The following is a 27068-nucleotide window of genomic DNA, read 5'->3' as shown; positions in this document are numbered from 1 at the left end:
ATGTGGATGTATGTCATCATTGTGGAAGGCTTATTTCGTAAGTGATTTATGCTGTCACCTTCCTAACAGTATGGCAAAGTTAAATGCAAGAAGAAATCATGTAGGAAGACATAAATTTGGAAATGTATGTTAATAATAAAGATGTATTTTTAGCTAACATTTTAAATAAAGCAAAATAGAAACAGAAAGAAATAGGAAAAGAAAGCAAGCAATATGCTTTATCTGGGCCTTACACAAATAAAACAAGTTGTAGATTTTGAAAAGCTATAGAAGCAGTAGGGCCTGGAAGCAGTTTGCACTGATTAAAATCATTGTCTTAATTACTTAAAAACAAATAGTTAGAAAATAGCTGAAAGCCAGGAATGAACATCTAACTGGAAGAATTACCAGTTCAGACACAGGCTCTTTTTATGTATACAAATAGATAAAATTTTTTATATATAATCCTAGGTAACAAATATAAAGGGAGGTTAAAATTTAATGTCTTATTATTTTTATATGTCTCCTCATGATTTATATTATAAAATATACTATGGGTGCTATAAAAGAGATACTACAAGAAGTCAAGTGAATGTGCTGCACTTAAAAAAATATTAACAGCAAACTATTATATTGTTATGATAAAGAATGAGATAATTGAGAAAAAGAATATAGCAAGAGAAGAATAGTGATCCAAAGACCAAGTCTTCTAACATTAAAAGCTTCGGAGGTGTGGAAAAACTGATAAAGAAGACAAAACAAAATTAACCCGAAATGATAAGAAAAAGCCTGTGGGGTAATTTCTGTTCAGAAAAAGACGTTTTTGTTTGCTTTTGTTTTTTCTTGAAGAGATCGGTGATCAAGTGTGTAAGATACTGTTAGTTGATGGAAGATGAGGATGAAAAACTTAAGATTTAGCAAAACAAACATGTTTGTAATCTTGATAATAGCAGTTTGGGTAAAGCTGTAGAGGTTGAGAGCCAGATTGGAGTAAAACTCCAGAGAGGATCTTGGAGAAATATTGGAGAAAGTAATGAGTTTGGCCTCATGAGGAAGGTGAGAAATGCACTGGTACATAAAAAAGAAGTTATTGTCAAGAGGTTTGTTTTTTTGTTAAGATGGGGGTAATAAAAGCAAGCCTGTAAGCTGATGAAAAAGATACAGGAGGAATAAAACAAAGAAAAGAAAAATCTTGATGCAGGAGATTAAAAGGAGACTGTCTGGGTCAATGTTGATGAATAGAAAGGGGATATGCAAATAGGGGAGTCTGGAGGTTTTTTTAGGTCACTGAAGGATCATTAATAGTAACACAAAAGAAGCCAGAATATCTGGATATAGAAAAGGGCAGGTTAATAGACGTGGTGATAGAAATTTGTGGATGCTTTTGAAATGGTTTTCTTAATTTTTCCTCCAAGAAGGTATTTGTCCTTCTTAAGAAACTCTTTAGTATCACCTTTATACTTTTATAATGATGCATCCTGTCTTATTTATATGTCTTTATATGTGATTTTGTATTTTCCATACGAATTTGGAAGTACCTTCTATAAGGGAACATTTTCAATCTTTTTTTCTCTCTCCTTTTAGTCACTGGAATTGTATAATTTAAAACACAGACTTCAATCTTTTCAATTACATTGAATTTAAAATATAACTAAGTAATATTCACATTCTTCTCCACCTTTAATATATACTAAATGGGGACTGTATCTTTGGGGAGGCAAGCATTCTTCTCTAAAATACTATTACTTAAGGCACATGGCAGAGGAGACAAATGGTCTATTCATTAGCTGGCTTAAGATAAACTGAATCTAAGGAGATAAAAAAATCAAATTCCAAAATGACTGATTTGCTTCTGGCCAAGATGGAGTACCCAGACTGGCCTTGCCCTCCCAGATGAAATAACTAAATGAACTGAACAAACTATATGAAACAATGGCTTTAACTTTGGCTATCAGGCAACAAGAGATAGTTTTCCATGAGAGAGGCAAAACAAATGTGATGAACCCTATAATTCACCCAGATTAATGTCTCAAAATAGTTTTTAGGCCTGACTGCAGGAAGGGTGAATTAAGGCAGACTACCACAGCTGAGGAGACAGAGCTGGGAGTCTGAATAAGGCAAAGCAACTAACTCACAGAGCAGAGTGCAAGAGATGAGAGAAGCTTGCAAAGAGAAATTACTCCGGAGACAGGCACAAGGTCCTCCTAATGTGTTCAGCTGAGAACTTAAAAGTAAAACCCTGTGAGCAAACTATCCAAGGTCAGGAAGAAAAATTGCCTGATTGAATTAACTGAAAAGGACAATTAAACATTTCACGTGTTCAAGAAGTGAAAGGAAAGATTGAGTATGTTTACTAGAGATATAAAATATATTTTTAAAAGATGTAAATCAAACTTCTAGAGAGAAAAACTGTAATGTCTAAGATGAAAAATACACTGAATAAAATTAATGGTAGGTCGAACATTGTGGAAGAAACAATTAGAGGACTTAATGGCACAACAATAGAAAATATCCATAGTAAAACACAAAGAAAAAAAAAATGACTGAAGGAAAATGAAAAGGGAATTAGTGAGTTATGGGACAACTTAAAGCAGCCCAATATATATGTAATAGTATTTATCAAAGGGAGCGAGAGGAGACATAAAATTATTTGCAGTATTTAAATAAAGCAAAATTTCAAATTTGAATACAACTTTAAACCCGCAGATCCATGAAGCACAACAAACCTGAAACTTAAGAAACAAAGAAAACTACATCAAGTCACATTGTGTCCGGAATTGGTTCCTTCCGGTGGGTCCTTGGTCTCGCTGACTTCAAGAATGAAGCCACAGACCTTTGCAGTGACTGTTACCGTTCGTAAAGATGGTGTGTCCAGAGTTTGTTCCTTCAGATGTTCAGATGTGTCCGGAGTTTCTTCCTTCCAGTGGGTTCATGGTCTCGCTGACTTTAGGAGTGAAGCCACAGACCTTCGCAGTGAGTGTTACAGCTCTCAAAGGTGGCGCGTCCAGGGTTGTTTGTTCCTCCTGGTGGGTTTGTGGTCTCACTGACTCAGGAACGAAGCCACAGACCCTCGCGGTGAGTGTTACAGCTCATAAAAGTGGCACAGACCCAAAGAGTGAGCAGCAGCAAGATTTACTGTGAAGAACGAAAAAACAAAGCTTCCACCGTGGACAAGGGGACCCAACTGGGTTGCTGCTGCTCACTCAGGTGGCCAGCTTTTATTCCCTTATTTGGCCCTGCCCACATCCTGCCGATTGGTCCATTTTACAGAGAGCTGATTGGTCCATTTTACAGAGTGCTGATTGGTCCATTTTACAGAGTGCTGACTGGTGCATTTACAATCCTTTAGCTAGACACAGAGCACTGATTGGTGCATTTTTACAGAGTGCTGATTGGTGCATTTACAATCCTCTAGCTAGACAGAAAAGTTCTCCAAGTCCCCACTTGACCCAGGAAGTCCAGCTGGCTTCACCTCTCAACATCACTACAAAATTGCTTAAAACCAGTGATAAAGAATTTTAAAAGACCCCAGAGAAAACAGGACCTGCTACAAATAGAGGAAAAAAAGAATGACAGCAGATTTCTTATTAGAAACAATGCAAGCTAGAAGGCAGTAATACACATTTTTGAGATAAAGAAAATTTTTAAATGTCAACTTAGAATTTTCCACTCAATGAAAATTTCTTCTGGGAGCAAGATGGTGGAATGGAAGCTTACACCGTTTGTCCCTCCCCTACCTTTACTGGAACACCAAATTTTAATGACTATCTGCATACAGACAAACACCATCACAAGAACCAAAAATCAGATGAGCAATAACAGTACCTGGTTTTAACTTTATATTGCTGAGGGAGACTTTGAGGAGAGCAGGACAGACAGTCTTGAATTGCTGATGCCACCCCTCCCCCATTCCCCGGCAGAGACACAGGGCGCGGATATAGAGAATCTATGCACTTTGGGGAAGGAGAGCACAGTGACTAGGGGACTTTACACTGAACTCAGTGCTGCACTGTGACAATGGACAATAAAGCCTTGCTGTCTCAGCAAGAAATAATGCCAGTTCTATAAAAACTCTTCAGGCCAGGCACAGTGGTTCAGTCCTCTAATCCTAGCACTCCGGAGGCCGAGGCAGGAGGATTGCCTGAGCCCAGGAGTTTGAGAGCAGCCTGGGCAACATGGTGAAATCCCATCTCTACTAAAATACAAAAAATGAGCCAGGCGTGGAGGCATGCACCTGTAGTGCCAGCTACTTGGGAGGCTGAGGCAGAAGAATTGCTTGAACCCAGCAGGTGGAGGTTGCAGTGAGCTGAGATCAAGTCACTGCACTCCAGCCTGGGTGACAGAGTGAGACTCTGTCTCAAAAGAAAAAAAGAAAAAAAAAAAAGCTCTTCCAATAAATTGAAGGAGAACTACTTTTCAACTTGATTCTGAAATTCATAGAACTTAAAATATGGAATGTGAATACAAAGGATCTAGAATAACCAAAACAACTTTGAAAAAAAAAACAAGTTGAAGAAGTTACAGTATCTCAGCCTAAGATTTATTATTAAGCAGCAGTAATCAACAAAGTAAGGTGTTGGCACCAAGACAGACAAATAAATAAATGGAACAGAATAAACAGCCTAAAAATAGAACTTCAAATAAATGATCAATTGATTTTTTAATGTAGTTGCAAGGTAATTAAATGTATATTCATATAAAAAAAATCTTTGATCTCTATCTTCCAAAATGTATAACTACTTCAAAATGGATTATAGTCCTAAATATAAAACCACAAATTAAAAACCTCTAGAAGCTGCTACAGGAGAAAATCTTTGTGGCCTTAGGCAAAGATTTCATATTTTCAATAACACCAAAATTATCCATAAAAGAAAAAAATTAAATAAAATTTAGTAAAAATTTAAAACTTGTTTTTCAAAGGATACTGTTAAGAAGATGAAAATATAAGAGACAGAAATAATGAAAATATTTGAAAATCATATACTTGATAAAGAACTTGTATCACTGACATGAAAGAACTTTCAAAACTGGATATACAAATAACTCAATAAAAATGGACAAAATATTTGAACAGATATTTCACCAAATATGTTAATAGATAGCAAGTGGACACATGGAAAAATGCTCCACATCACTAGTTACTAAGGAAATGCAAATTAAAACCATAATGAGATACTATTACATGCCTATTAGAATGACTGAAATTAAAAAGTAACCATTACAAAAGTTGGTGAGGATGTGTAGGAGCTTGAGCTCTTTATACCACTGATGTGAATGTAAAATAGTCCAAACATTTTGGAAAACAGTGGAAAGGTTCTTAAAATATTAAACACACACCTATTGTTATGGGATCCTTGGGGTATTGCTTTTCTGGCCAGAGTCCTGTGGCTGGTGGCACCTTTGCCCAAATTTTGCTCAGGCCCACTGGGCTCATTTTGCCCACTTGGCCTGACAGGCTACACTTGGCTCATGCTACCAGCCTGGATTTCATGCCTGTCCAGAGCCTGGATCCTATGCCTGCCAAGGGCAAGTCAGGCGTGGAGCAGCAAGGAGTGTGTGAGTGAGGGTGGGGTCTGGCCACTGCGCACAGTCAGACATGCTGGCTGCTGCAGCAGGGTGGGCAGCTCCAGGTGCCATCCCAGACACTGGCTATCTGTGAGGCTGTGGCAGGACCAGGTACACAGCAAGCAGCTTCCATGGCTAGCACTGGGGAATGCAGTGGCACCCCGAAGCTTGGAGAATGCAGTGGCACTCAGAAGCTTGGAGAATGCAGTGGCACCCAGAAGCTTGGAGATGCCAGGAACTTCAGGGCCCCAAAGAGGAATTCACAGCCCGGGCTCAGGGAGCTCCCAGGTCAGGGCTCCTCACAGGGCCACAGCTGTTCTCTCCCTCTCTGTTCCTGAAATGTAGTGAACAACGGGCATGTTTCACACCCTGTTTTTTACAGCTCTTTTAGCCTTGCCATTCAACGGGTCTGAGTTCTTGTCCTGGGACCAGGAAGAACGAGGTACGCAGACAAGTGAAAAGTGAGCAAGAGGAAGAGGAGCTTTACTGAGTGATAGAACAGCTCAGAGGAGACCTGCAGGGGGCAGCTCCCTTTCCACAGCCAAGGTGTCCTGTGGAGTGTTTGGCTCCAAGCAGAGAGGGTAGCTCCTCTTTGCAGGCAGATCATCCCAACAAGTGTTTAGCTCCTCTCCACAGCTGGTCATCCTGAGGAGTGTTCAGTTCTCAGCAGAGAGAGTAGCGCCTCTCTGCAGCTGGGTGTCCCATCATCTGTCCAGCTTTGGCTGAGCCCTGGGTTTTTATGGGCCTCAGAGAAGAGGAAGTGCAGGCTGATTGGTCCATGAGCGAGCCTAGGAAAGGCACCACAAGTTCCCACTTCAGTCTGTGGGACTGGCAGCCTGGCCTCCAGCCTTCAGGCCTTCCCTGACCTGAAGGTGGGGCCTCACCCAGGACCTGTTCTCTTCTGCCCAGAAGCCTGTCTGCCTCCTGCTTCCATCCATGGCACTCATGCTGCTTGTGCCAAGGGGCACCTGTAGGCCAGCACCAAGTCACCCTCACACACCCTCAGCTTCCTTCCTGCTCGCTAGTGCCCAGAGTCCAGAGGGGTCTGAGGCAGCAGGAGGTTGGCATGCCAGTGCTGCCTCGAGTGTGCACACACCCTTCTGGGCTGTGACAGTAACCAGGCTTGGCCCCGACCCCACTTCAAGATCGGAGCAATGCAGGGAGTTGGGAGAGGTCAGGAATCAGGAGCAGGCACCCCTCAGCCGGCAGGGGCAGGAGGGCCTTCCTGGCCCTGAGAGTGCAGAGACTCAGGGTTCCTGCACCTGGGAGGGTGGGGCTCCCACCCCCCCCCCAACCCCCACCATGGAGCAGCTCCTGCTGGGCCTCCTCAGAGCCTGGGGCAGAGGCTCCAGGTCCTCACTGGGCACCCTCTCTGCCTGTCCCTCTGTTCCTGACTGTGCTGCTCCCCTGCCCCTGGCTCCCTCTGGCTCTGTGAAGTGCTGCACCCCCCTGGGCCCAGCTTCACCTCCTCCCCATGCCCTCCCTGCAGAAGCGGTGGAGGAGGGGAGCAACAGAGGGCCAGGGTCCAGAGCCATGGAAGCTCCAGGCCTGGGGGCAGGTCCTGTCCAGCCACGTGTGGGTAGTGACAGTGCATTCAACTGCTTTGGGGATGGGGCACAGGGGACCCACTGCCACCATTGCTGCACCTGCAGCTGCTGCCACCACTGCCCATGCCTCCCTGCTGCAGCCTCCTTGCTGCAGCCAGCTGATGGCAGCGGCCACTCCGATGGCCTGTTGCTGCCATCACTATCATATGATATAGCCATACCAGTCTTAGGTATTTATCCAAAAGAAATGAAAGCTCATGTGCTCAAACAAAAAGACACGAACGTTCATGACAACTTTTTTTTTTTTAATAGCCCCAAACTGGAATAACCCAAATGTCCATCATGAGGTGAATGGATAAAGAAATTGTGGTATAAAATGAAATATTACTTAGCAATAACAAGGAATGAACTATTGATACACAAAATCAATATTGTTTTCCAAAATAATTTTGCCACATGAAAGTAGATAGAAAAGACAGAATACATACTTTCTTATTCCATTATATAAAATTCAAGAAAGTGCAAACTAATTTATAGTGACAACAAGCAGGTCGGTGGTTAGCTGCTAGTCAAAGAATAGATTGTGGCAGGTAGGAAGGATTACAAAATATCATGAGGAACTTTTTGGTGGTGAGGAATATGTTCATTATTTGTATTTTGATGAGGTCTTCATGGGTGTATATGCATCTCAAAATTTAGCAAATTGTATACTTGAAGTGTATGTAGTATACTGTATGCCAATTGCATCTCAACAAAGCTATTAAAAGAAATTAACATAAAATCCCAACAGCACACTATGTATCTCCTCATGCAAATACACACACATTCTACATCCATACCTAAATAAAATTATAGAGAGGAAAAGTAAGAAGACTTGCATCACCTATTCTATTACTCATCACATGTTCATTATTCACCTACAATGGACTAAAAACTATGCTGTACAGTTCAGGTGAAAATATGAATTGGACATAAGTGTGTTTACAGTCACATTGCTGCCTTTGTAACTATTTGTCTTAAGGGTTACTTTAACCACAAATTCACTGAGGATAGGAACTACCTGAGAGCAGGGGCCATCACAACCTACTTTATTGTTCTAGCCCAAGGTTTCCCAACCTTGACACTATTGATATATTGAGCTGAATAATTATTTGCTGTGTGGGGCTGTCTTATGCACTGTAGGATGTTTAGTAGCATCCTTGGCTTCTACAGACTAGATGCTAGCAGCACCCCTTACCTCCAAATTGAGACAACTAACACTGTGTCCACGCATTGCTAAATCCCCCCTCAGAAGGCAAAATTGCTCCCACTTGAAAACAACTGCTATAGCTAAAGTTCATAGCACAATGATGGGTACATGTCAGATGTTGAATACACATTTTTTGTGCAGATAAAAATATATCACTTGTACAAAAATATTGAGCACATGTCATGAATAAGTATGCAATGTAGTTTGTTCCTGATCATGCATTTTGCTTAACACAATCCTGTTCAATGGCATACAAGAACCTAGGGCAGGTCACATTTTATGCATTTTTATGTGTGAATATTTCTTTGGGAAAAGACTCCCCTTTTTTTCTGAGGTCCTCTAATTTTTCTATCAAGAGAAGAGTCTGAATGAGCTAAAATATTTTTTCCCATTGCTGTGGGGTCATAGTTCTTCCTTCACTAAGAGTTTATTGAGTTTATTTCATCTTTCAGATGGTAAATAAAGCCAGCTCAGAGTGTCCACAGTCTGGAGATAACAATATGAAAAGAACAAGTTCACATTAACTTTCTTAACTTGCTTTTCTGTTTTTAGTTATTCTAGCTAAGCTAAGAAGACCACTTGAAAGGATTTCTTGCCCTCTTAACAGGCAGTTTAAATTCCTCAGAAGAAAGGACAGAGAATGTATAATTTTGGTTTTGGCTAAAAAAGGGTAGGTTTAAATCTGAGGGTAGACAAAGAAGAGGGCTTCTACCTGGAATCATTTTGTGAGTAGTGGGAAATTTTGCCCGATTAAAAGTGTTTCCTTTCTTTCTCCTCAATTCAATTACAATATAATGAAATCTTACTTTTTGAAAGCTCACTATGAACCAGACACTGAATAAGGTTCCAGATCATAGGCACAAATAAGAGAATGACAGTTTCTGTTTTCAGACAAGCTACAAGCGAGTCTGAAAAGGAAGTTTTGCATCTGGATGTACAAAAGAAAAAATATGAGACAGCATAGGAGCATGTAGCAGGGGAATTTTGACGCCCTGGGGTTCAGGGAGGCCTTCTTCAGAAGGTGATGTTTAAGCTAAAAGATGCTGGTAGAGTAGGATTTAATCAGGTTTGGATAAAGTCAGCATGTGCACAGGCTAAAATGCTAACCTCTATGCTTAAAGTGTCTATGGCTTTTTTTTTCTTATACAGATATACTTTACATATAATAAATTGCATATATATAAAGTTTACACAATTTGGTGTTTTGACAGATGTATACACCTGTAAAACTATTCCCATAAAAACAGAAAAACTATCACCATAATGAATATAGTGAACGTATTAATCAACCCCAAATATTTTCTCACATCCCCTTGTCATTTTTCCCTTCTGTGCTATCATACTCCTTCCCATACTAAAACAATCACTGAACATCTTTGTCATGATAGATTAGTGTGCACTTTTTAACATTTTATATAAATGAAAAAAATATATATGCCCTCTTTTGTCTGGCTTCTTTTATTCAGCATAATCATTTTCAATTCACCCATGTTGCTATATGTATCAATTGCTTATTCCCTTTTATGGGTAAACAGTAAGGTTGAGTATGCTTTATTCAAAATGCTTGGAGTCACAAGTATTTCAGATTTTTTATTTTTTTTCAGATTTTGAAACATTGGCATTCTATTTACTAGTTAAGCATCTCTAATCTAAAAATCCAAATGCTACAATGAACATATTTTAAAGCATCATATCAGTACTCAAAAAGTTTTGAATTTTGGAACATTTTAGATTTTGGAATTTTGAATTTGGGATGCCCGACATGTATTTCCTTTAATGAAGACATAGCACTTTCTTTAACCATTGACTTCTTGATAGACATTTGATTTGTTTCCAGTTTTGGGCTGTTATAAATAAAGCTTCAGTGAACATTCATGTTTAAAATATCTGTATGAACATATGCTTTTCTATTAGATGAGTACCTGTGACTATGTATTATTCCATTTGCATTATTATAAAGGAATACCTGAGGCTGGGTAATTTATAGAGAAAAGAGATTTATTTGGCTCACAGTTCTGCAGGCTGTACTAGCATGGCACCAGCATCTGCATGGCTTCTGATGAGGCCCAAGACGCTTTACTTATGGCAGAAAGTGAAGAGAAGCAGGCCTATCACATAGTGAGAGATGGAGCAAGAGAGAAAGGAGGATGTGCCAGAAGCCTTTTAAAAAACCAGCTCTTTTGTAAACTAATAGAGCATTAGTGTGGAATAATAGAGCAAGAACTAATAGAACTAATGAGCAAGAACTAATTTATCACCAAAAGGATGACACTAAGCCATTCATGAAGGATTCACTCCCATAATCCAAACACCTTCTTCTAGGGCCACCTTCAGTATTGGAGATCACATTTCAACATGAGATTTGGAGGGGAAAAAAACATCCAAACTCTATTGGACTAAAACAATATATTTCCGCCATTAGTGTATGAGAATTCCAGTTCCTCTATATTCTTGTCAACACTTGGTAGAGCTAGTTGTCTTTTAGCCTTTCTAATAAACATGTTGTGATGTCACTGGAATTTTCTGTGATATCACTGGAATTTTCCTAATGATTAATGATGTTGAATGTTTTCATGTGTGTCATCCATATATCTTCTTTGATGAAGTGTCTGTTCAAATATCTTGCCCAATTTTTATTTGTTGTTTATTTTCTTATTATTTAGGGTTGTTTATTTTCTTATTATTTAGATTACAGAATTCTTTACATATCTTGGATACAAGTTTTTATCAGAAGTATAGTTTGCAAATATTTTCTCTCAGTCTTTGGCTTGCCTTTTCATTCTTTTATCAGTGTCTTTCAAAGAGCAGAGGTTTTAATATTAAAGTCCAATTTATCTTTTTAAGTATTACGCTTTTGTTGTTTGTCTAATCCAATGTCACAAAGAATGTTCTTTACTATGTTTTCCTTTACATGTTTTTAGTTTCAAGTTTTACATATAAATATATGATCCATTTTGAGTTTTTGATATAGTAAGAGGTATGGATTAAAGTTCTTTTTTTGCATGTGAATATTCAATAGCTACAACACCATTTGCTGAAAATAATATTCTCTCCCCACTGAGCTGCCTCTACACCTTTTCCAAAATTTAGCTGTCCCTGCATGTAGGGTTCTATTTCAGGATGATCTGTTTAGTTCTATTGGTTGCTTTTTCAATTTTTATGCTGATGTCACACACTCCTTATAAATTTAGCTTTATATTAAACTTTAAATTCAAGTATTGTTAGTCCTCTAATTTTGATCTTCACTTTCAAGTTTAATGTAGCTGTTCTAGAGCCATTTGCATTTTTTATGAATTTTAAAATCACTTTTTCAATTAATCAAAAAGTCTTCTGAGATTTTTATGGGACTGTGTTGAATATTTGAATTTTGGGAGAATTGACATCTTAGCAATACTTGGTCTTCTGGCCCACGAAGTTGGTATTTCTCTCCATTTGTTTATGTTTTCCTTGATTTTTTAAACCATGTTTTGATTGTAGTTTTGTCAGATTTGTCAGATTCATCTCTAAGTATGTCATATTTTGTAACATTTGTCCCTAAGCATATTATATTTTTGTGCTATTTTAAATGGAATGTTTTTTTTTCAATTCTGGATTGTTTCTTGAATATAGAAATATAATTGATATTTTTATATTGATTTTGTATTGTGCAACCTTGCTAAACATACATACTGGTTACTGTAGGAGCTACTTTTCGCAAACTCCAAAACATTTTCTACATAAACTGTTATGTCTTCTGCAAATAAAGATTATTTCATATCTTATTTTTTAATTTTGATGTATGTTTTACTTCTTATCTTACTGGCTAGTGCCACAAGTACAATGCTGAATAAGAGTGGTGAGAGTAGAAATCCCTACCTTGTCCTTCTTCTTTGGGAGAAATTATCCAGTGTGTCACTATTAAGTTGGATGTTAACTTTACATTTTGTAGATCATGTTTATTAAGTACAAGAACTTCCCTTCTATCATAGTTTTCTGAGAGGATTTTTTTAGGAATAGATGTTGGATATTGCCATTTTTTCAGAATCCTTTGGAATAATCATATGTTCTTGTTAGTTTATTAATAGGATTAATAACTTTAGTTATTATTGATCTCTTTATGAGATCAACATTACATTCATAGGATCAATCCATTTGGTCATATATATATATATATATATATATATATATATGACTTAGATTTGCTAAAACTTAGTTTGGAAATTTTGAATCTACATTTACAAGTGATGTTGACCTATAGTTTTCTTTTCTTGTAATATATTTGTCTTGTTTTGAAATAATATGTTCAACTGATAGACTGATTTGAAAGTGTTCCCTACTCTTCAGTTTTATGGAAAATATTATACAGACTTTTTCTTACTTCCTTTAAAAAGTTTTTAGAGTTCACCAGTGAAACCATCTGAACTGTGAATGTGTGTATAATGTTTTAACTGCCACGCATTTCTTTTATATAGGATGATTTAGGTTATCTGTTTCTTCTTGAGTTATATTTGCTAGCTTGTGTCCTTCAAGAAATGTGTACATTTCATCTAAATTTTCTACTTTTTGGTCTAAGATTTGTCATAGTATTCCTTATTATTATCCCTTCAATATCTGTAAAACCTATAGTGGATATGTGTCTCCTTCATGATACTGGTGATATACGCAATCTCTCTTTATTTGGTCTAACCAATATGGATGAGTTTTACTAATCTCATAAATCTTTTTAAAGAACGAGCTTTTGATTGTACTGATTTTCTCCATTGTTTCTGTTTTCTATTTCACTGAATTACACTCTGACTTTTCTTTTTACTTTGGGCTTCATCTGCTCTACTTTTTCTAGTTATTTAAGGTGATATTGAAGTTATTGATTTGAGATTCTCCTTTTCTATTATAGACATTTTGTGCCATAAAGTTACTGCTTTAGCTGCATCCAATAAATTTAGATATTTATTTCATCTTATTATGCTCAAAATATTTTGTTTTCCCCTTTGATTTTTTTCTTTGGAGTTTCCAAATATTTGGGGTATTTTTCAGATATCTTTCCATTATTGATTTTTATCCTTCTTTTTGGTCAGAGAACATATTTGTTATGGCTTAAATTCTTTTACATTTATTGATACTTGCTTTATGACCCCAAATAAGGTCTATCTTAATAAATATTGCATGTGCACATAAAAATAATGAACATCCTCACGTTTTTATTTTATGAATATCAATTACGCTCAATTGTCTGAGAGTGTTGTTAAAGTCTTCTGTATTTCTATGGATTTCTGATTTTTGTTATATCAACTAGTGAGAGAATGGTTTTGAAATCTCCAACTGAAATTGTGAAATTATCTAAATTTTTGTCCTCGTGAGCAGTTGACTCTTGATCATTATGAAATGAACTTGAACTTTAGTAACAGTCTTTGCTCTGAAACCTACTTTGCTGTTAACATCATCACTCCAGCTTTATTTTGATTAGTTTTATCATGTTGTATCTTTTTTCCTATTTATGTCTTTATGTTTAAAGTGACATTTCCTTATTTCCTGTTGACTTTTATCCTATTTATGTCTTTATGTTTAAAGTGACTTTCTTGAAGATAGCATTTAGTTGGGCCTTGCTTTTTCATTTTTTAAATTTTTGAGACAGTCTCACTCTGTCGCCCAGGCTGGAGTACAGTGACACAATCTCAGCTCACTGCAGCTTTGACCTCTGGGGCTGAAGTGATTCTCCCACTTCAGCCTCCCAAGTAGCTGGGGCTACAGGTACATGCCACCATGTCCAGCTAATTGTTTTGATTTCTTTTTTTTTTTTTTTTGTAGAGACATAATCTTGCTACGTTGCCCAGGCTGGACTTGAGCTACTGGCTCAAGCCATTCATCCACCTTGGCCTCCCAGAGTGCTGGGATTACAGGTGTGAGCCACCACATTCAGCTGGGCCTTGCTTTTTAAAATCCAACTTGACAAATCTTTGCCTTTTAATTGGTATATTTTGACCACTTATAATTATTTGATTTTTAATATGATTAAGGTCAAATCTATCGTCTTGCTTTTCATCTATTTGTTCCATCTCTTCTTTTAACTATTTTTTCCTCTTTTCATTTCTTTTTTTGGATTATTATTAATTATTTCATTTCATGTCCTTTTTTCTGGCTTATTAGCTATGACCCTGCCTTGTTATATCAGTGGTCACATTCAAGTTTATATTAAACAGCTTCAACTTAGCATGGTCTATCTTTAAGTGATATTATATCATTTCACAGATAGTCTAAAATCCTTATATTGATATAATTTCACTTATCCCTTCTTGGTTCTGTGCCAATATTTTCATCATTTTTCTTCCACGTAGTTATTAACCCAACCCTATATTGTTATTTTGTTTAAAAATTAATGATTGTTTAATGTAAGTTAAATAATAATGAGAAATCTTATGTATTTACCCAGGTAGTTGCCATATTAATGCTTTTTGTTCTTATGTGTAGTTCTATCTGGTAGCATTTTCCTTCTGTCTGAACTTCCTTTAATATTTTTTGTAGGGTACTCTGCTGGTGATAAATTCTTTCAGCTTTTCTGTGTCTAAAAAAATGACTTTTTTTTTTTGAGACAGAGTCTTGCTCTGTCACCCAGGCTTGAGTGCAGTGGCGCCATCTCGGCTCACTGCAACCTCCGCCTCCTGGATTCAAGCGATTCTCCTCCATCAGCCTCCTGAATAGCTGGGATTACAGACATGCGCCACCACGCCTGGCTAATTTTTGTATTTTTAGTAGAGATGGGGTTTCACCATGTTGGCCAGGCTGGTCACGAACTCCTTACCTCAGGTGATACACCCACCTCAGCCTCCCAAAGTGCTAGGATTATAGACGTAAGCCACTGTGCCCAGCCAAAAAATGACTTTTTATACCTCAATTTTTGAGAAATATTTCATGTCTTGCTTTTAAGATTGGTTAAGTGTAGTCAGAGTAATCTTTAGTCTAGTCCTAATTATTCCTCACTAAGTCAATTCCTCTGAGTATTCTATGTAATGCCCTATGTAAAACTTCCAGAATAGAAGATTTTCCACTCTGCCAAGGACAAAATAAAATATTCCCACTGCTGTTTTCTCTAATCTTAATTTCTTCAGGTGATTCTTCCTTCAGCTTTGGAAAGAAGCTTTTAGAGTTTCCTCACATACACGTGTTGATCAGTTCTTTCTTGAATTATTGAAAAGGATTTTTGAAAGATTTTAGCAATTCTTTTTCTGTGCAGCTATTTCCTCTCCTACATCTTACTGTATGCCTACAAATTCTCCATGCTGTGACTGAACAATTTATTTCCTGTCTCTCAGGTGTCACTGCCTCTCACTGCTTGACATCTACCTTAAGAAAGCTATTATTTCATATTTTTTGTCAACACGCTTAGTTGTTTTAAGTGGGAGACAAATCTAGTCTTGGTTACTCCATATTGGCTGGAAGCTGAAGTCTTAAAGGTCTTAAGAATGAGAGTGCCATGATAGAATATGCATTTAAGAATATAATTCTCACTGTTATGTGCAAATTGATTGGAAATGGAGGGTTGCAGCTAAGAGATTATTTAAATAGTCCAGACAACGTATTTTGGACAAGGATGATATCAGTGAGTTTGAACACAATTTGAGAAATATTTCAAAATTATAATTGATGAAATCTGATAGTTGAAGGTTTAAAGGCTGATAATATATGCCTTTGAGTTATTGGATGATGGTTATAGATTATCCAATGACTGAAACATCAGAAAGGGGCAAGCTTGGGGCTGCTCAAGTTTGATGGGGGAAATGACCTATTAAATTTTAGATTTGTTAATTTTGAAGTAGCTATCAGAGAGCCAACTACAGGCATTCAGTAAACAGTTGGCAATCTGTGTTTAAAGCTCAAAGGAAGGAAAAGGACACGTCAGTTGAAGATAAAAATATAAATGGTTTCCTTAGCACTTAGAGCAGATGAAATCAAATGGGGAGTGTATAGGCAGAAGAGAAGAAAGCCTGAGAATATAAGCATAAAAGAGACAAAGAGAGGAGGAAGAAAGAAAAAGAGGAGTCCGGAATGTACTATAAGGCAAGAACTATTTAGAATTCCATTAATCAAAGGGAGTAGGAAAATGGCTCAGGGAAATAATTAATACAGTGATACCAATGTAAAGTTTTACTACTTCCTTTTGTATTCAAACAAATGTAAGCAAATAATAAAAATTTGTAAAAAAAAGTCTCAAATCTCATAAATAATCAAATACATGTTTAAACAATATTTTCACTGAATTAGTAAATGTTTTGTAAAATATTGAGAGAAAAAGAAAATACATGTTAGAAATGATCAATGCACAGATATTTAAAATGTAGTTTGGTACAATGTTTGTAGAAAGCAATTTGATAATGCAATTTGACCCAATTATATGTATTTACTATATATTTATTATAATGCTATTCATTTCAGAAAAACTTAGCAACAACAGAAAACTTACACAAAGGGAAATAATAAGTTAATAATGCCATCTTCACATAAAAACATGTAATTTTTAATACTTATGATAATAAGGTTTTTAATAACAGGGACATAATTTTGATATGAGGTTAAGTGAAAATTTTAAGTACATTTTCAAATATCTAAAAATACATTGGCGAAAAGACTTTAGCTTCGAATACTTTGAGTAATTAATTGGATTATTAGGTTATTCTTTTTATTGAAATAAATGAGATGGTTTTACTTTTTATTAGGTTATTCTTAAAAAATACTATGAATGAGTAAATTTGGGGTATCCACCATGTTAGGCAGTTAGAGTTCCACTTCTTTAAAACAGGAATAAAATTGTTGCACAGTTTACCTAATTGAGTTAAAGGGGGTTTTATATTTGTCCGAATGACTCCACAGGAGACCGTATTTTGCTGTAAAAGTCTACTACAAATATAACATCTTCAGTAAGAGCAAAAAACAGCTAAAGCCTTCTAGGAAAGGGTAAATACTGATAGATCAATTTCTCTGGTTCTCAGTTTAGACACTAAATATCACTCAGAACATTAGTAAGAAACTAAGAAACATATTCTTTTTAAAAATCCCTAAAGTATTTTTAAAATATGCCAAGCTTCTGAAAAAGTAATCATTCACCAGGCTAACATACGCATCAAAGGGCTAGTTAAAATTGTGTACTTAATAGCTATAGTATAGACTCATATCAATTTTACAGGTCAAATTATTCCTTCTAATCTTCATAACATATAGTGAGGTCTGTGTTTTAACACTTGACCTGATATACGCCAGCAAAATATGCACTCCTAAGTATGTGCAAAAAGAATAATTATGTGTGCTGTTATGAAAGGAAACACTGAATTAAAATTCTGAGCTTTAATTCTAAAATGCATTTATTTTTAATTTTATACTAAACAAACATTTATGCACATACTGTGTGCCAAGAACTGTTCTAGACTCTGGGATGTCAAGGAGAAAGTCAGAGTGTACAGACTGAAAGAGAAAGATATAAACAATTTAATGATAGAATCTATCACAAACGTACGTACAGGGTATCCTAGGAACATAGAAGAGGGATATTTATTCAAAGCAGGAAATAAGGGGAGGGGTGAGATCAGGAAAAGTATTTTGAGAGTTCAAGATATCTGAACTGAGTTTGTAAGGAGTAATAGGATTTAGCTTGGTAATAATGGAAAAGGGTAGCAGGCAGAGGAAACAGTCTGAGCAAAAGAAGCTAAAAAAATGAAATAAAATAGGATGGCATATTGGTCGTGCAGGTCATGACTTGCTTCATGGTCGTGCAACCTGTGCAGTCACATAAGTCCTGTGCTTAGAAGAACCCCACACTTAGTTAAATGCTTTCTTGTCGTCTTCTTAAAATTCTTAATAATATTTGAACAAGATGTCTATATTTTCATTCTGCACTAGGCCCCGCAAATTATGTGATCAGTCCTGGCTGGAACATAAATTAGCGTGAGCAGTAGTGAGAAAGGTCCCAGGAGGCCAGCTATGTCACAACCTCAATGGCATGGTTTAGAGTTTGAGTTTTCCTCAAAGTCATAGCAGCCTCTAAAAACAATTTAAGCTGAAGGTGTCAGTTGTTTATTTTGTAGCAAAAACATTGATTGTAGAATAGAGAATGAATCAAATGGGGACAAGTCTGGAGATAGAAAAACAACGAGGAAGTTACTGCAGTAATTTGGAAATGAATTATTAGGATATGAACTCAGGAATGGCAATGAACATGAGAAGATATCAGGATTTCCAGAGACATTTAAGGTATAATAAAGGACTTGGTGACCAACAGAAGGAGTGAGAAGGAAGAGTTAGGAATTGTTTTAGACCATGCCATTTACTAAAAGGGAATATTCATGAAGAGGTAGGCTTTGGGAGAAGGTAACTTCATTCATTTTCTTCTGTATTCCAGCTTTCCATACAGTAGATGAGTGAGGCAGCCCTACCTACATGATGTGATCTGGGAGGCTCCAAATGTTTTCTTCTTCCAGTCTACCCCTAGAGGAGTAGATGACTGCTAGTGCCACTTTAATCACTATCCTTTGGGTTAAGGCATTGGAAAAGAGAGCTTCTGGAAAACTGCAGACATATTACCTGATGGTGATAATCATCAACCTTCAATTACTTGTAGACAGGAGGGTCTTTATGTGGGGAGAAGTAGCAAGCATAATTGTGCTGTATGATAGCCAGGGTGGTCAGAGTTGGAGAGGGCATTTAAAAGAAAAGCACGTCAAAAACTAGTTTTACCTCCTTATTTGTATAACAAGGTGGGTCTTCATAGAATGGGTTTATCAAGAAAATGATGCAAAGGACCATTTTAATTTTTCTAAATTAATTACACAGTAGCCAAATGATGTTAATATGCAATACAAACAGAAACTTTGACAGCTTTAGCATTCTTTTAGGACATTTGTATCTTGGTTTTGATTGTAACATAAAATCCTAAGTATTTGGCTGCTCTGAGAAATACAGTATAAAGAATCACCAATTAACAAACCTTTATTTAGAGAATTAATAGGGGCACTCTGCAAAATATTCATAATTTATGCATTATAAATCCAAATAACACACAGACATTCACACATATTCATCACGAACTTTTCCTTTGAGGGAGTTTCATGAACAAATTCTCAAGAAAGTAAAACAACAAGAAAAAGACAACAAGATAGGAAAAAGGAGAGAAAAAAAAACACAGAAAAAACGTAAGATGAATCCCACAGATTCTGAAACTGAAAGTAGGAGTTGAAAACAGACACAACACAGATATCTAAAGGGAATAAATTACCAAACAATAAATAAAAAGAAATTACTGGAAACGAAGGGAAAAAGTTTCCAAGTTGAAAGTGCTGATCAAGTGTCTAGCAAAACGAATGAGAAAATGCACAAACAGCAACAGATATCGTCAAGAAATTTGAGAACATGTAGACAAAGAAAAGATTCTAAAATCTGAAATAGACACAAATAAAGATGAGAGAGGATGAGAAAGGGAGGGAGAGAATAAGAGAGAGAAGGAACGAGATGGAGAAAGTGAGTTGGGGAGAGAAACAGAATATATATGCAAAGTGTCAAGAATTTGAACGGCATCAAATTCATAATGGTAAAGATAGAAGCTAAATTAATATGGAGCAATGCTTTCAAACTTCTGAGGAAAAATGATTTTCAACATAAGATTCTACATGTAGCCCAAATAATCAAGGGGGAGGATAGAATAAACACATTTCAGTCATAAAAGTTCTCCAGATTTCACCACCCGTGCTTTTTCATGTAGCACTTGGAGGGAACCAGGAGAGGAAAATAATAGAATACAGGAAAAGAGAGGGAATCCCCAAAAAGACTATAAATAGATATCCAAGGTTAATTAGGTTTCCACAGTTCTAGGAAACAGCTGATCCATATTTTATTAGGAGAAAGAAAGGCTCCAGAAGGGTTGTTTCAAAAAAAAAAAAAAAGAAGATGAAATGGTGAGATTACTCAGCATGTTTAAACATATCAGGATGATTTATACCCATGATAGAGAATTTGTGGATATGTTAGTACCAAGTAATTAGAAAATAAAGCAACCAAAAATGAATCAATGATTAACTCCAAGAAAAAATAAAAGATTATACAAAAAGTAAATGTATATTATCTGGTTTACCTGTGAATAGTATTTACATGGATATAATGATGTACACATTGAGTAGTTATCAAGTGAAAACTTATAAAGATATAAACTATCTTGGAAGCATGGAGAAGGGAGGTAAGCCTGTGTAGTTGGAGGAAGCTACCATCGTGGGAGTTCAACAATTAGATGTGAAGCTGGAAAAAAAATGTAAAATGCAGTATAAATATTTTATTTAGCAATATGGACGTAAATATCAAAACAAGCAGCCAAACAATTGCAAGTGGTTGTATCTGGGAAGATTATGCCTTTAAACTAATTTATAGAAATTAAAATTTTAAAATGGGGTGCTGTTGGGACAGTTCTAGATACGTTTACCATGCAGAGGGAACAGTATGAGCAGGGACAAGAAGTTTGATGGTAAATGGTATAATCAGTCACTGTCAAGTAATACAGTGTGGTCTAAATAAAGATCTGGAAAGGGAAAATAAGTAGTAAAACATGAGGCTGAAAATAGAGGTTGAGTGAGACAAGAACACTGACACATTTGAGTACTCCGTGAAAGGGTTTGGACTTTAATTTCTGGTTTTAGTGTTCATTTCTCTCAAAATTGCCCATGCATCTGCCAGGAGAAACTCCAGAAGCCATGTTTCTGCTAATTGATCCTGCAGCAGACTATTGAAAGGTGAACAGCTGACATATATATATATATATATATATATATATATATATATATATGTATATATATGTATATATGTGTATATATGTATATGTGTATATATATATGTATATGTGTGTGTATATATATATATATTTGTCAATTATTCTGTCTTAGGAATCTAGAATTTTAAATTCAGAAACACAGGGGTAGGAGTTACGTGTAACTAAGTCACATTACTTACAGTATTTAGAGGGAAGTTTTAAAAAGTAGCACTCATTATATTCCCAGAGAAATTCTGATTTTTGTTTTTCCCAAATCTTAGTTGCTTGGCTGTGCTCTGAATTTTTTGAGATAGACATACTCCATTAATACATTCACGCTGTGCTTTAGCTCTCAAAATCTGTTTCTGTTATTTATATCTTAATGAATGCCCAGGCAATTGAGAACACTCATAAACTATTCTCCCTCACAATACAACATAAATATATATTTTTAAATTTTACTTTAATTTCCAGGACACAAGTGCAGAACGTATAGGTTTGTTACATCAGTGTACATGTGCCATAGTGGTTTGCTGCACCTATCAATCTGTCATCTAGGTTTTTAGCTCTGGATGCATTAGGTATTTGTCCTAATGCTCTCCCATCCCTTGCTCCCAACCCCCGGACTGACCCCAGTGTGTGTTGTTCCCCTCCCTGTGTCCATGTGTTCTCATTGTTCAACTCCCACTTATGAGTGAGAACATGCAGTTTGGCTTTCTGTTCCTGTGTTAGTTTGCTGAGGATGATAGCTTCCAGCTTTATCCACGTCCCTGTAAAGGACATAACTCATTCCTTTTTATGGCTGCATAGTATTCCATGGTGTATAGGTGCCACATTTTCATTATCTAGTCTATCCTTGATGGGCATTTGTGTTGGATCCATGTCTTTGTTATTGTAAATAGTGTTGCAGTAAACATACATGGACAAGTGTCTTTATGGTAGAATGATTTATATTCCTTTGAGTGTACACCCAGTAACAGGACTGCTGGGTCAAATGGTATTTCTGGTTCTAGATCCTTGAAGAATCACCACGCTGTCTTCCACAACGGTTAAACTAATTTACACTCCCACCAACAGTGTAAAAGTGTTCCTATTTCTCCACAGCCTCACCAGCATCTATAGTTTCTTGACTTTTTAATAATTGCCATTCTGACTGGCATGAGTTAGTATCTCATTGTGGTTTTGATTTGCATTTCTCTAATGATCAGTGATGTAAAACAAACTAAAAGTGGGCAAAGGAAATAACAGACACTTCTAAAAAGAAGACATTTATATGGCCAACAAACATATTAAAAAAACAAATAAATATTGAACACAATTGAAGATGACATTCCCTTCAGGGCTAGTGCTTTTCAGCAGGCTAATAGCCCCTTGAAATAAGTTTTCAATCTTTGGAAGCATACAAGTTAAAACAAGATGACCCTGTCTACTTCCCCTTCAAAAACAAATATCTCTGCCCATGGCACTGATAAGTGAACAGTGACCATATTTTATAGCAAAATCTCCTGGTTCTTTAATCATAGACTATCAGACGAAGGTTGTACAATTGACCCAAGTATAGTCAACTGGCAAGTCAACAAATTACTGTATTATCTCACATTTAAAATCCATAGCCTGGTGTGGTAAGATATAATGAGGCAATCAATTTCTCCCTTGGGAATTCTTAGATTAGGACTATTTATTTGAAAGAGAAGGCAACATTTGCATGGAGGCATCCCATGGGAAAGAATTCAGACTGGAATGGCCATAGTAATGCAAAGACAAAATTTTGAAGGATCAGAATTTTGGAAAGTGAAAAAACCCTGATTGATATAGAAAGGCCTGGAGCAGATTCACAGAGAAAAGTAGAGATGCTAAAAGAGGGTAACAGAGAGACACTGAGTATCCAGTCCCTGGGACTGCCTCAGCCCTGTAAATGCTTAGTTTCCAGATCACTGGTATTTGTAGAATAAACTTTAATTGACCTAGTGTTAGAAGATATTTGTTCCTTGCAAACAAATGAGCCACTAATGTTAAGCAACCAAAGACTCTATTAGTTTTTAATGTAACCTGTGTTCGTTTGCTCACATGCATGTGGTGGGCAAGGTTGGCAGCACAGTGGCCAAGGATGATGAATATTGCTTTGATTATTTGGAGTTAGCAGTGCCTTTAATGAAAACGTTAACGTGCCAGTTTTGCACGGCAGTAGATTATTAAGAGCAATTAGCTAAAACAATCAGAGCACATATTCTGAAATCAGCCTATCTCATAAAAAATGGTCAATGTAGTAAGCTCCTGAATCAATTAAACAAAGCAAACAAGAAAACTTTCACTAGACAGAGTAGAAAAAAACAAACAACAACAACAACAACAAAAACGAGGAATATTAGAAACGGACTTTAAAAAGAACAATCAATAATAAAAATCAATATCTTTGTTTTAGAATAGCAAAGCACCATTAAAATTAAAAGTCTGAAGTCTGGGTTTGCATAAATAAAATAAGTGTATTCAAATCTGTAATCTTTATTATTTTACATCTCAGACATATTAGGAATGGGCTTGTTTGGGATCTCATGAAAGATTTGTCTGTTTCTGAAACACCAAGAGGCAAACACTCAGGCAAGAGCTAGCTAAAAGACTGGCTTAAAGTAGGGGAGAACAAGAAAACCAGAAGCACAAAGTTCTATAATGTGCAGTAACAGGGTTGACTCATTATTACGCTAGTGAGCTACTGAGCTATGTGGTTTAATATGCCTCCATGATGGACAGGGTCTGAATGCTTGGGGGAACTATGCAAGGGACCCAGGAAGGCATTAGCAACCTATCTTTCCAGTCTTATTTCCCATTAACTCCACTCCAGTAGAGCTTGTTTGTAAACTGTCAAATATCTTTGGCTGTTAAATGCTTTTGCACATATTCTTCTGACCGTCTGGAATTCTCTCTTCTTTCTCTCTATATAAATTCTACATTTTTTAAAAAGCCAAGCTCAAAACTTATCTCTTCTATAAAGCTTTCCTGGTCCGCTGAGATTAAATGGAATTTATCTACTTTTAATCCTTAGAGAACTTACTGTTCCTACCTCTGTCTTGAAAATTGCATTCATTATTGAAGCATTATTTTGTTGGTTTTAAAAGTAGATCATCTGTTGAATAATTATTTGACTTCATATGGTAAGATTGGCTTTATCTCTATAACATAATTATAAGTTTTCTTTGTGATACTAGGTCTTAAACATTACTGTTAATTCAAAAGCCACTACCATGAAAGAAAGTGACACATCATCAAACTCCACCACCTTCAATATTCTTCTGAGCCCACTAAGAAAAGTTCTCCAGGTTACAGAAAACATGCCTAAATTTGTGATCCTGTAGAATATGGTTCTATGTAAGCATTTATTAGTCATATAAGTAGTAATCAGCAAATATACTTCCCCATGGTACCATTTGACTTGCTTCTCCATCCCCTGTATTTTCTGTATACTGGGGATAAGATTTAAATTCTTGAATATTATACATGTATACACACTTATATATACACATATTTGAGATATTATATATGTATACAATGCATCATAGACAATGCTGAATTCTTCATATTACCTCATATCAGGAGGCATATAAGGTTTTATTGTCTTACCTTTATTCTGCTAAAATTAATCAGTGAGTTCAGCCAGTGACAGCCTGTTCTCTTTATTGTCAGGTTCCCCAGTACAGGCTGACCTGACATATATTTGCCTGGAATCGCACCAGTTTATGCCTGTTTCCTGGCATAATTATCAATAGTGCACCCTTTTTTTCTCACAAAGTATCTCTTTATTTTATTAGAGTGATTATTTTACTCTAATAAATTAATAATTAATTACTAATTACTAATAAATCTAATAAATTACTACTAGTCTAATAAATTAGTAATTAATTTAGACAATAAATTACCCATCAACCTCAATATTGATGATGATTACCTTAGTCAGTTATTTCATTAGAGATTGCAAAGTGTTTTTCTAATTCTACCATAATCCTATATTTATTAACTGAACTGTTTCTATACAATACACTTTTCCATACCTACAGGACTTTTGGGACACCCTGAAATACAGTTTACTTCAGAATGGCAAGGTAAATGCCTAATTCTTTCCCTTCAGTGACAATTTTCAGAATATTGACTTGGTGCCCAGACAAGCTCTAATGTTTATCCAATATCCCAAGAGTTTTTATTGTTTCTCTCTCTTTAAAATATTAACAATGCATGGCTTTTTATATCTTAAATGTGTTTTAATCAATCATAGTTATTATTGATTCTTTAATTGTCTCACCTTTGGATAGTGAAAGTCTACTCAAGCTGGCTCATGTGTCATTTTGACAATGCCTCATTTTCCTTTCACAGTTTTCTTATTTTGTGGCACACAATGTTCCAGATTTATCTTCTATATTTCTTCTCCCAGATCTGAAATCAAGCATTTCCCAGAAGTAGTAATTAAGTGGATAACTCAGAAGAGAGTTTCAGAAAACCTCTCCCCTCTTTCCTCCAAAATATTAGCAGGAAATAGCCTGTAATTAAAAAGAAAAAGCTGACCCTTTAGTTATATCAGCACCTCGCAGTGACTGTGTATACAGTGAGAAAGCAGCAACAGAGCTAAAAAACAGTACAGATCTGACCCGTGTATTCAAGAAGTTTATAGTTTACAAGGAAAACCAGACTTCTATCAGTAACTGTAGGTGAATATAGTGTATTATTACCAGCTCTTCCACATGGCAAAATTAGAAAATATATGCTTAATTCAAATGGATATAAATAGCATGCACCAATGTTTTTACTCCCTATTAATTGACTTAATAATCATTTTTGCCTAAACGTAAGGCTTTGATAATCCCCTGGCTGAAAAACCTAGTAGGAGGATTTACAGTTTTCCTTTACTCAAATGAGAAAATTTGTATATTCATTAACCTTCTTTGAGATTTTTGTCATTCCTATAAATATTCACAAAGCAGCTACCAGTTAACATAGAAGAAATCAGATGTCTCAATCTTCTTAGAAATATAAACAACTGCCAGCCAGGCGCGGTGGCTCACGCCTGTAATCCCAGCACTTTGGGAGGCCAAGTTGGGCGGATCACAAGGTCAGGAGATCGAGACCATCTTGGCTAACACGGTGAAACCCTGTCTCTACTAAAAATATAAAAAAATTAGCCGGGCGTGGTGGCAGGTGCCTGTAGTCCCAGCTATTCGGGAGGCTGAGGCAGGAGAATGGCGTGAACCCAGGAGGCGGAGGTTGCAGTGAGCCGAGATCGCACCACTGCACTCCAGCCTTGGCGACAGAGCGAGACTCTGTCTCAAACAAACAAACAAACAAAAAAAGAAATATAAACAACTGCCTCTCCTTCTCCTCAAAAACACTACTACTGAGACAAGAATTTCACCTGCTACACTTTTCTGAAATCTCAGATGAAAAACCAGGAGCCGCAGTGGCTCAGGCCTGTTGTCCTGGAGCATAAGGAGGTGAGGCTAGGCATTCGAGGCCAGACTGGGCAACATAGAAACCTCTCATCTATATACCAAAAAAAAAAAAACAAAAAAAACACACACACACACATACTTCAGAAATGTTTATTTTTTCACATTTAGAAAAACAAGAAAATGTTTGCTTCTCCAGTAAATTTTCAGTAGCAATGCTCCACAGCTTTGCAGATGTCAATGCTTTGTTATGTGGGAAAAATCTGCTAAGTGTCAAGGAATGGCTTCAACTTGTTAAGAGTTCAAATATACTCTCATGTTTGCCATTTGAGTACCAGACTCTGAGCCCTGGACTCCCCAGCTCAGAGGCAAAGTCCCTCTTAATCTGAGAGAGGTATTTAAGTGGCTCTAGGAACTGGCTTGGGGAGGATTTCAATATGACAGAGATTATTACAGGGCTAGTCTCTTTTATCAATCTTAAGTTTCAAGCTGTTTTATATTCATTCTTTGCTATTCTTCTTACCATTTTCCTAGGAATGTGAACA

The 27068-nt window shown here is 36.5% G+C and overlaps 1 long non-coding RNA gene across 3 annotated transcripts in view; it reads right to left on the bottom strand.

The window, feature by feature from the left end:
- Positions 1 to 27068, bottom strand: part of LOC134736216 (uncharacterized) — a 361707-nt gene that overhangs the window by 57390 nt on the left and 277249 nt on the right. For all 3 annotated transcript variants that reach the window (XR_010120093.1, XR_010120091.1, XR_010120092.1), the window contains one exon: positions 25386 to 25516. This is a non-coding gene — a long non-coding RNA (uncharacterized lncRNA). The remainder of the gene's footprint in view (positions 1 to 25385; positions 25517 to 27068) is intronic.

This window comes from Symphalangus syndactylus, chromosome 3 (genome assembly GCF_028878055.3).
Source record: "Symphalangus syndactylus isolate Jambi chromosome 3, NHGRI_mSymSyn1-v2.1_pri, whole genome shotgun sequence".
Lineage (NCBI taxonomy): Eukaryota > Metazoa > Chordata > Mammalia > Primates > Hylobatidae > Symphalangus > Symphalangus syndactylus.
Note: the sequence above shows the minus strand (reverse complement) of the source record. Positions and strands in the feature narration are given on the sequence as shown.